This window comes from Pinus tabuliformis, chromosome 1_2, assembly GCF_031772625.1.
Source record: "Pinus tabuliformis cultivar Carrire ecotype Pingquan chromosome 1_2, CPIR1, whole genome shotgun sequence".
NCBI lineage: Eukaryota > Viridiplantae > Streptophyta > Pinopsida > Pinales > Pinaceae > Pinus > Pinus tabuliformis.
In genome coordinates this window covers 683742440-683752143 of record NC_142298.1, presented here as the reverse complement: position 1 = coordinate 683752143, position 9704 = coordinate 683742440, and the positions used below count along the sequence as shown (strand labels likewise).

General features: G+C 37.0%; 2 long non-coding RNA genes across 2 annotated transcripts; both read right to left on the bottom strand.

Annotated features, from left to right (window-relative positions):
- Nucleotides 1-6583: 6583 nt before the first annotated feature.
- On the bottom strand, nt 6584-8558 carry LOC149207550 (uncharacterized). The gene is made up of 4 exons (XR_016252019.1): nt 8423-8558; nt 8032-8195; nt 7778-7840; nt 6584-6662 (listed from the first exon to the last, which is right to left on the bottom strand). It is a non-coding gene; the product is annotated as an uncharacterized LOC149207550 (long non-coding RNA).
- Nucleotides 8559-8796: 238 nt separating this feature from the next.
- Nucleotides 8797-9415, bottom strand: LOC149207549 (uncharacterized). The gene is made up of 2 exons (XR_016252018.1): nt 9108-9415; nt 8797-8967 (listed from the first exon to the last, which is right to left on the bottom strand). It is a non-coding gene; the product is annotated as an uncharacterized LOC149207549 (long non-coding RNA).
- Nucleotides 9416-9704: the final 289 nt, after the last annotated feature.

Genomic DNA, 9704 nt, shown 5'->3' with positions numbered 1-9704 from the left:
CAAATATCATTTCATCAAGGATTGTGTACAGCATAAGACAGTTCAGCTACAATATATACCTATAGGTCAGTAGGTAGCAAATATCCTGACGAAGACCTTGGGAAAGGCGAGATTCATCTTCTTCAAAGATAAGATTGGTGTTGTGCAGAACACCTTCCTCACTAAGAGGGAATGGTAGTTTATGTAACTCGAACAAGGGTTCTAGTCTCAAGTGGTATCAATGAGTCTAGGAACACAATTGGATCAATTATCTCCAAGCCCAATTTATTTTATAAAGTTAAAAATGTCTTAATTAGGTTTATTAACCAGTTTCAATTATTTTCCTAACTTAGGGAAATAGGTTAATTAATCAATATTAATTGAGACAAGTTGATTTCTCTCTAGTGACTTCTAGAAAAGTGACTTGTTGGGGTCAAGATGATCTTAAACATTGATTGTGACCATTGATTTGTCAACAAGATATTATAAGAATAAATCGATGGGGCTCTTAGGCACAGTGATAGTGTGGGAGACACCAAGAGCGAGGTTTTAGCAGGAGAAATTGGAGATAGATTTGTCAGAGGAAATTATTCATAATCATTCCAGTTTTCTGAGAGACCGAAGGAGGCCAAATTATTCTGCAAAAGGCCAGCCAAATTTACCAATGTGAGTTGCCAATTGCCAGAGCAATTCACTAGAGGCAATGCGAATAGGCTAAGTGAATTGTTGGAGGCAGATAAACTTGTAGGAGCAATTTTCGGAGGAAGAGCGTGTTGCCAAAAAGGCCAATGCACATTTCTAATGGCCAGTGCAAGTTCACAAAGGAAAAGCAAATTGCTCAAGAGAAGTTGAATTGATTTGCAGAGGTTCAATTTAGTCAACTATAGTGAAGAGAAAAATTGTTGAAGCTTTGCTAGTGGAAGGCAAGTAGTTTATGTACATTCTCAATTTGTTGAAGAATTATCAAAATAAACCCCCATCTGCAGAACTCTTTTTCCCCATCTTGGGGTTTTTCCATGGACAATTTGTCCAAAATATTGGTGTCGATTTTATGTGTGTGATGTTTTCTCAGTTCATGTGGTTTATTGTTTGGTGAAATTTGTATTTGTGTTTTATTCAGTATTTGCAATGAATAATATTTTGGGACAAATAACCTATAAAAGATAGGAGAATAATAACCTGATTAACTGCAATAGAATTTTCACACAAATAGGGCTTGAAGATATGTGAAGAAGTTGTATTCAAGCCATACACTGAAGTGCCATGACTAGTCCAAATGAATTTTAGGCTATATGAGAGTGATGAGTGCCCTAGCTAGCAACAGATGCACCATTGCAATGAATATGTTAAAGTCAAAATAACATGCAACCCAAATAGTAAAGGAAGAACCATGAGATGACAAAGGAAAGGACAAAGAAAGGCAACCTTCAAATGATAACCCAAGCAACAAGTCACATTTTCAATAACCATCTCATAGTATTAATATGTGCCATTTTTTATTAAAACATAAATCTTCCCTGATATCAACATTACAACAAGGGCTAAGGGACAAAATCATCACACTTAGTCCATTTTCATTGGCAAAGACTTGTCTTCAAAGAGATCATTTACAACAATAGCAACACTAGCTACTCAACATGAAACCCAAAATATCCAAGAGAAAAGATCAAGCAACAACTCACATTTTCAATAACCACCCCATAGGATTAAAAGAGCCATTAACATGCGCCCTCTTTTATCCTTTATCCCCATACTTATTTCTACCATTCTCTGAGGGGTTGAGCAGATGATTAGTAAATGCAAAGGCTATAAGGATGGTGAGGGGTGTACCGATTGGCAGACATGTTTTAATAACACATATTATTTATCAACGATATACTACATTTTTGTTCTAGAAATCCTTGGGAAATTCGCAAAGTGATGGATATTTTAAACCTATGTTGTTTGGGACTGGGATGAAGGTGAACAGACATAAGTCAATCGCTTATGTTTTTTCTCTGGATGACAATCTTTTGGCTCAGTTGGAGGTTGTACTACCCTATGCTCGAGGAAATCCAGAATAAGGGATAAGATACCTTGGGTTTAATATCCAGCCAAATAACTATAAGACAACTAAATAACATTGGTTGGTTGGTTGAGTTGGAAAAAGGATTCATTTTTGGTGCAATAGGTGGTTGTCCAAAGTAGGTAGGTTGGTATTTGGTCAAATCAGTTCTAGAAGCTCTACCAATTTATTGGCACCTCCTAGTGTACATACCAAAAGGTATCTTAGAAAAGATACATTATGTATTATTATATTTAGAGAGGTAGTGGGGAGTATAAAGGGTTGCATTTGGCCAACAGGAAAAGGATTGGCCTTCCAAAAGAATGGGGTGGATGGGGCCTAAAGAATGCCCATTTTTTTGGATAGTCATTTGTAGCTTGATCTCTTTGGAATTTCATTTTTGAGTCCAGTTAGTGGAGAGAGATCCTCCTTAACAAATATATTGCCCCTGGGCCCTGACTCCATGATTGATTAGGTACGAGAGGTGTTACCTGTTAATCTTTTATAGCTTGGGAGGTACTCCAAGCCCTAGGGTTCAAGTTTTGGAGGTTGGATCACCACAAAAGTCATTTATTGGCTTGGAACCCAAGGTTAGGGTTTTGCACCCATCGATGTTTGGGCCAAAACCGTGAGGCATTTTGTACATGTGATGGATGGAGATGATAGAGGATGGCGAGGAGAATCCAACGCTTTGAGAATCATCGAAATCTGAGATGTCCTTGATGAGATATGAATTTTTGAATTTGACAATGAATTTTTGGGCATAAGGGCACCTATGTTGGGCTGCAGGATAGAAGGCATTTCAGCGAGGGAGGAAAGGGTTGCTTGGCAGTCTTTCCATGACTGTTTGAAGGGTTGTTTCATCCTACAGTAGGATCGAAGATAAGGAGGTAAGTGCAGGTCTGTATTGGTGAAAAAAATGGGGGTTTCTCTGTATTTGTGTAGCCAGTAAGCCTTGGAGGTTGGTGTGGGTAGGTCGCAGGGCTTAACACCTAAGAACAGGGTTGCATAGGGTTGTTTGGGGGTTAATAGGTGCCCAGATCAACAACGTATAGGGAAAAGAGTCTCATAAAGAGAAGCCGCAACTGAAGAAGGGACTGTGAGGGTGTGTTGTAGGGCTAACGTAGGTCACTATTATGCCCTAACCAGGTCACATTCATACAGCAGTTCGTACACCAGACTTGGGTTATGTTTGCAACTAGAATTGGACTTGTATTGGGTCTAGGTTTAGACCAGTTTTGGATCATATTTGTTGTAGCCTATGGGAACCATGTGTTAGGGTTGTCTTGGGTGTTAAGAAGCCCTAACTAGGAGCAAATCTTACAGTGGAGGGATTGGGTGCCATTGGACTGGTGGAGGGCAGCACGTTGGTAGCCCAAAGTAGTCCTTCACAAGCAATCATAAAGGGAGTTTGATAGTTGAAGGTTGGGTGAATATTGAAGCCTAATGTGCAGTACATTGATGGACTAGTGGACTGCTAGATTGGCAGATTGGAGCTCAGGTATAAACCAGCCTAGAAGAGCAGATTGATGAGCCCATGTTCATTGGAGCAGAAATGACTCACAACAGCGATAGGTGGTATCCCTCTTGGAGTCTCTATGTGTTGCCCTTTGATGGACTAAGGAGCAATTAGAGAGCAAATCGAAAGCAAAGGACCGGCAAGACGAGATACGACATAGATGTTGTGATTGAAGTGAGATTGCCAGTCTCTTGTATTCTTGTTCTTGTGGATTATTGAGGGCCATATCACTTGTACGGGAGCCCTAGACTGTTGTATTATTCAGTTGGTTTAATATAACGAAGATCGGGTTGTTGTACAATATTTTGTACAAAGTTGTCTATACTTGTGCATGTGTGATTTACTGCTTCTTATATTCCGTTGTGCAAAGTACCTTTGTTGAGATTCTTGGTTTGGTAGCGTCAAAGATTTTAAGATTCTATCCCAGACACCAAGGTCGTGGAAATTCAACATTACCCACCAAAATTGGTAAACCCCATAGGAGAAAACATTTTCCCCTATTTTGGACATTCACCCAACCAACGGCCCTACACATTGTTCATTGATATGATATGCCAGTTTTCTCCACCATTTGCACTGGTCATCCATCATTCCTCTTGAATGAAAGTGGGCTACCACTCAACAGATACTTTGACCATTTTGCAATTGAGCGTTTTTACTTAATGTTTTGGGCATCTTTACACGAATAAAGGGATGATATGGATAATTGACTAATCTTGACTATAAACTTGTCCTCTCACCTTACCAAGGGGGTTAATTTTTAGCCCTAGTCCGAAGAGACCTCCTCTAAGGCCTTAGAATAATAGGAGGGGGCACTACTTGAGAAAATTGGATTGAAGTAGTGTGTTCATTAACCTTTCCCCCTTACTCCATGCAAAAATTTGATATCTCTATATTTAAAATTCCTAAGACTCCATTACCCAAGTAGGGAAAAGGCACTAAGATCCCTTTTGATAATCAAAATCTTAAAATCTTTACTCTTTTCCTCTCTCTTATCCTTATCCTAAGGCATTGTTAGAGCCGATTTGGCATTACTTCACCTTGTTTGACCTCATCACCTCAAAATCTAGTTTTTTCCTTTGGTGAAAATTGCCTTATTAGGGCTAATGTCATCAACCTTAAGCGATTTAGGGCCTCTTGAAAACCCTAGTTCAGCAAAAACGCTTCAACTTAGGGCTTGTTGAAGGTTTTCCATTCCATATTGTTGATCATACCCTTAAATCAAACTTTCTCCTTGCGCTTGTATGCCTAGATGCATTGTTATTGAATCTTATTTTGAAACCCTAGGCTTCAAGTGCTCTTCTCTAGGCTTCTTCATTGGTAGATCGTTCCTTTACATAAAGAATTGTGCCCTAATCCAAGTAAGAAATACCTTGATCAAGTCTATCTTACATCACCTTGATCCCATTGATGTAGAATACCTTTAGGTGATATATATTGGGAAGCCTCCCGTGTGGTGAAATTCCACTAAAGAGCAAGTTGGAGTGCTAAGGTGACAATGGCAACCACCTCACTATTGCATCTTAGTCTAGTTCTCACCTTGTGAGGCATCTCACAAGGCCTATTAGATTTTGAGGCAACATAATAAATCAAGGGGATTTGAACCTCAAACCTCATACTTTCCATAAGACTTCATCTCATTCCCATCACCAAACAAGTTGCCCCTTAGGGGAAAGTAAATATTGATATTAATTTCCTGCCAAGAGCATAATTTGAGAATGCAAGGGCATGGGGTCACACATAATTGCCTAATGTGATAATTGAGCAAGAGATAGGGGAACAAAACACCAAAGAGAGCAACAAGACAATTTAACTAAAAGAAGTGGCAACAACTATACAATTTAATAGATTGAAAAAGAAAGTGAATACCCTTATCAAGTTAGGTTCATTTAGTTTGCGAGTTGGGATAGTTGTGACATAGCATCCACAACTATGTTTCAGGCACTAATATAGAGGTTAGACCTCTTTCATAGGATACACATGTAAGACACACATTTTAAACTTTTATAATGACTTATTATTGTAATCAAACCTCTATTTTAGGCACTAAAAGAGACCTCTCATAGCATGGGCATTTAGGCATCACATTTTAATGACTTCGTAGCATAGATTAAACCATGGATGAAATCAAATTTTGATCATAATTGTTGGGCATAATCATAGTGTATTTAATTAGTGTTATATGTGAAGGTTATTGGCATGTGATAATCCATAAGGCACTTCCCCTTATTCCAAGGATGGTACTCAAACTAAATTGGATTATATACAAGCTCAAAGTTTTGACATGTCACTTATGGGAATAAAACCTAAGTGGAGAGAACAACACTCTATCACATAATCATTGAGGCTAAACCCAATTAATTAGTACATGTTGCTATAGCAACTAGTTACACTTTCAAAATGCTCTTTTAAAATCTTCAAAAGTATTAAGAAAAAAAGCATTGGACATTAATGTAAGTGACATCACATATTATAAAAACAGAATCCAATAATGAAATCTTTACAAGAATCTATAGGGAATGAAGAATGCAAAAGAAATATGTAACTAAAATATTTTTTCAAATTAATTTTCTACATAAAAACCAATCAATAATTTAACTTTTTAATGTAACTTTCTATTCATTATTAATTATTTAAAAACTTTTTTAGTAAGTTTATTTTTTATTAATTAAATATAACTTAAACAAACAAACAAACAAACAAAACTAAATTGAACATGTCTCTTAAATATACACTAAAATTTCATACTATATGTAAATTTCTTATGTATACACAAAAGTTTCACACTATATCTAAATTTGTGAGTGGTCTAAAGGATAATATTGCTCATTTACATTATTAATTAAGTATGCACATGGTAATATCCCACCTTAATCATTTAACCCCATCCCATTAATGCTAATAAATAATAAGAGTAGAAAAATAAAATAATAATAACAAAATGATCAATCAAATTTCCTCTTAAGTAAAATAAAAATAAAAATAAAAATCTCTGGTTATATGTGGGTGGAGCTAGGGTAATGTGTGTACCTACCATGAGATGCCTCAAAGGGGTAGAAAAACCACGATGAGAGGAGTTCCAGACTTGGGGTTGCCTTCCTAATTGCATGACCTGCCATACTGCCATGCACAAAGATGGTTGAATCGCACAGTGATAAAATAAAATTAGATTATATTAATTTAGATTATAGAATAGCAGAGTCGACATTTGCATGGGCTACTTTTAATACACCAAACTAAATTTGGGGGAAAAAAGCCATACAAGACTTTGAAATACACCAAACTAAATTAGGGGAAAAAAACCATACAAGACTTTGAAATACACCAAATTAAATTAGGGGGAAAAAAGCCATACAAGACTTTGAAATGATGTTCAGAATAACAATTCAATCAACATCCAAGAAATTCATTAAGGAACCCATTTACACAATAACAATTTAATCAATATCTAAAGAAACCATTAATTAGAAAGGCATTAAAAAGGTTATGGCATTAAAAAGGTTATTCCGCCTTGGCCTATAAAAGAATGAGTCAAGTCACACGACTTCGTTTATACATCAAATGGTTGAAAAATAATTATTATAAAACAAATCAATATCTTATTATTGGAGCTATAATTTACACTTAATAGTACAAGTACATGAATTTGAAAAGCATTCAAAATAATAGTTACGCGCAGATGCAATAGATAATCAATAATTAAAAACAAACCACTTGTTTTTCATCGCCTATAAAATGATACTTACCATGCAAATGTAATAAATCATTTACAAAACAAAAACAAAAAAACCACCCAACACTCGCCTATCTTGCCATACAACTTTTTTTAACTTTTCTTTCCACCCCAAACAAATCCATAAAAATAAAAAGATTATTGGAAAACAAATCTATAATTTATAATTAGTCATAGAGTAGAGATTGAGAAATTTGATCTAAGTACTCATCGTTATAAGTAGGAGGATGGAAAAGCAGAGGTGAACTTCACTGGGTGACTGGTTAAGGAAGAGGATTCCCTATCACCTTGAAAAGTAGGAAAAAGGAGTAAAAAAACAATCCTCGTGGCCTGGTAGGGCATTGACAATAATGATGATATGCAGGTCCGGAATAATGTCAAGCAGGAACACTACTAGCCTGGTTATGTGGTGTAAAGATCAAGATGGAAAGGCCACTTGAAAGGGAAAACCAAGCAATGACGCAGAGACTATGCGAGTGAGGAATAAAACGCAGCAATATACCTGGAACCGAGATAGAAATTCGTTGCCAGTTGCCATAAGAGATGGATGTCCTATCAAACTAGCCTGAAAATGTGTAAAAAAATGAATCATAATCCAACCAACTAAAATTGTTAACCCAATCAACTGCAAATTTGAAGCTCTAAACCGGACTCGAGTACAGAACTCTAAAAGAAAATTCTAAACAAAACTCAAGTACAGAAATTCTAAATCAACCACAAATTCTAAATAGAATTCTTCTAGGTCGAGAGACATACCCAGAACCAGCGGTTAGAAATCCAAATCCATACCCAATAGCATTAGAGGCCGGACCAACTCCCCTTAGCTAGTTCCAGTTTCAAGAGAAAAAAGACCACCTACTATGCAAACACTGATGAGGGAAGCCCGAAACCTTCAGGTCCTTCGTATAGACAGCAAGCTCCTGCACATGCATAAGTTGTAAGTCACAGAAAAACAAATGTCATCTCTAACAACTTGCGCTCTCTCCCAGAAATGTAAGCTTCGGTTCTATTTCTGAAAAATTGAAATTCTAAATCGAACTCAAGTACAAAACTCTAAAAGAAATTTTAAATGCGACAACACTACCACTACTATGTACAAAATAACAAAACGATGGCACCGCATTCGAGGAAGGAAAGCAGAGCATACATTTTCGGTTTGGCCATTTGCAGGGCAAAGCTTGGATGTTTTCTGGTTTTGAGTGCAATTAAGCAGCTCTTCCAACCACCTCCAATAAAGTGCTTGCATCATGTACAAACTCTACATGAACTCGTGCTCGGACAGCAAGCTCCTGCACATGCATGGGTTGGCAGCCACAGAAAAACAAATGTCATCTCCAAGAAATCGCAATCTCTCCCATAAATCTAATCTTCTGTTCTATTTCTGAAAAAATGAAATTCTAAATCAGATTCACGACCTCTAAAACAAAATTTAAATACCACAACACTGGCACAATTTGTTCCTCTATTTGTTCCACAAATTTGAGCGCACCAGTCATGCTGTAAAACTTCGGTGACCTCGCGTGGTGGTGACGCTTTTATATTGGTATGACGTTATTTCAATCATTTAGTGAAGAGCGCTGCAAGAGAATGGCTTCCTTTTAATGGATCTTTAAAAGAAAAGTAATTACTTAGCAGTATGATTATCTTGGCGAAGTCGTTTGTATTCGTGAGCTCCTTTCTTTTCCATGGAATCTGTTACACAAACACACACCAGGAAAAATTCTACATCACATTTACACCACTGCTATGTGCAAAATTACAGGAGAAAATCAGCATTACATTTACTGATAAGCTATGTGCAAAATTAAAATACAAGGGAAAATCAGCATTACATTTACTGATAAGCTGAATTACTGCTCTGGACAAAATAGCAAAACCAGAGCACTGCGTTTTGTACTAAATGCAGTTGCAGAAAAGAAAGCAGAGCATACAGCGAAGATTTGGGGTTTAGCCATTTTCATGGAAAAACTGGGCGGTTTTGTGGCTTTGAGTGCTTAATCGACTCTTCCAACCAACTCCAAGGCAGCGACTGCATCCTGTACAAACTCGTACTCGGACAGCAAGCTCCTGTACAAAGTCGTGCTTCGAGCCTTCGACAGCAAGCTCTGCATGCATTAGTTGAAAACCCCGGAAAACAGATGTCATCTCTTCTCCAGAAATGTCATCTCGGGTTCTATTTTGAAACCCACGACACCCACCCGCACGCCCGATCTACTCACCACATTATGGTATACTTCAGATTACAACTTTATGAAGAAGTCGTTATGGTTTTTCTTGTTAAACGTTGTTTTTAATACTTAATAGAAATGATTTCGAAGTTAATAGAAATGCTTTTGTTAAAAAGTTACTAATATTTTTAAAGGTATGAAAACGACAGGTAACTAACAGACACATCAGCGCATCAAATTTTGTGCTCAACGTTTAAGTTT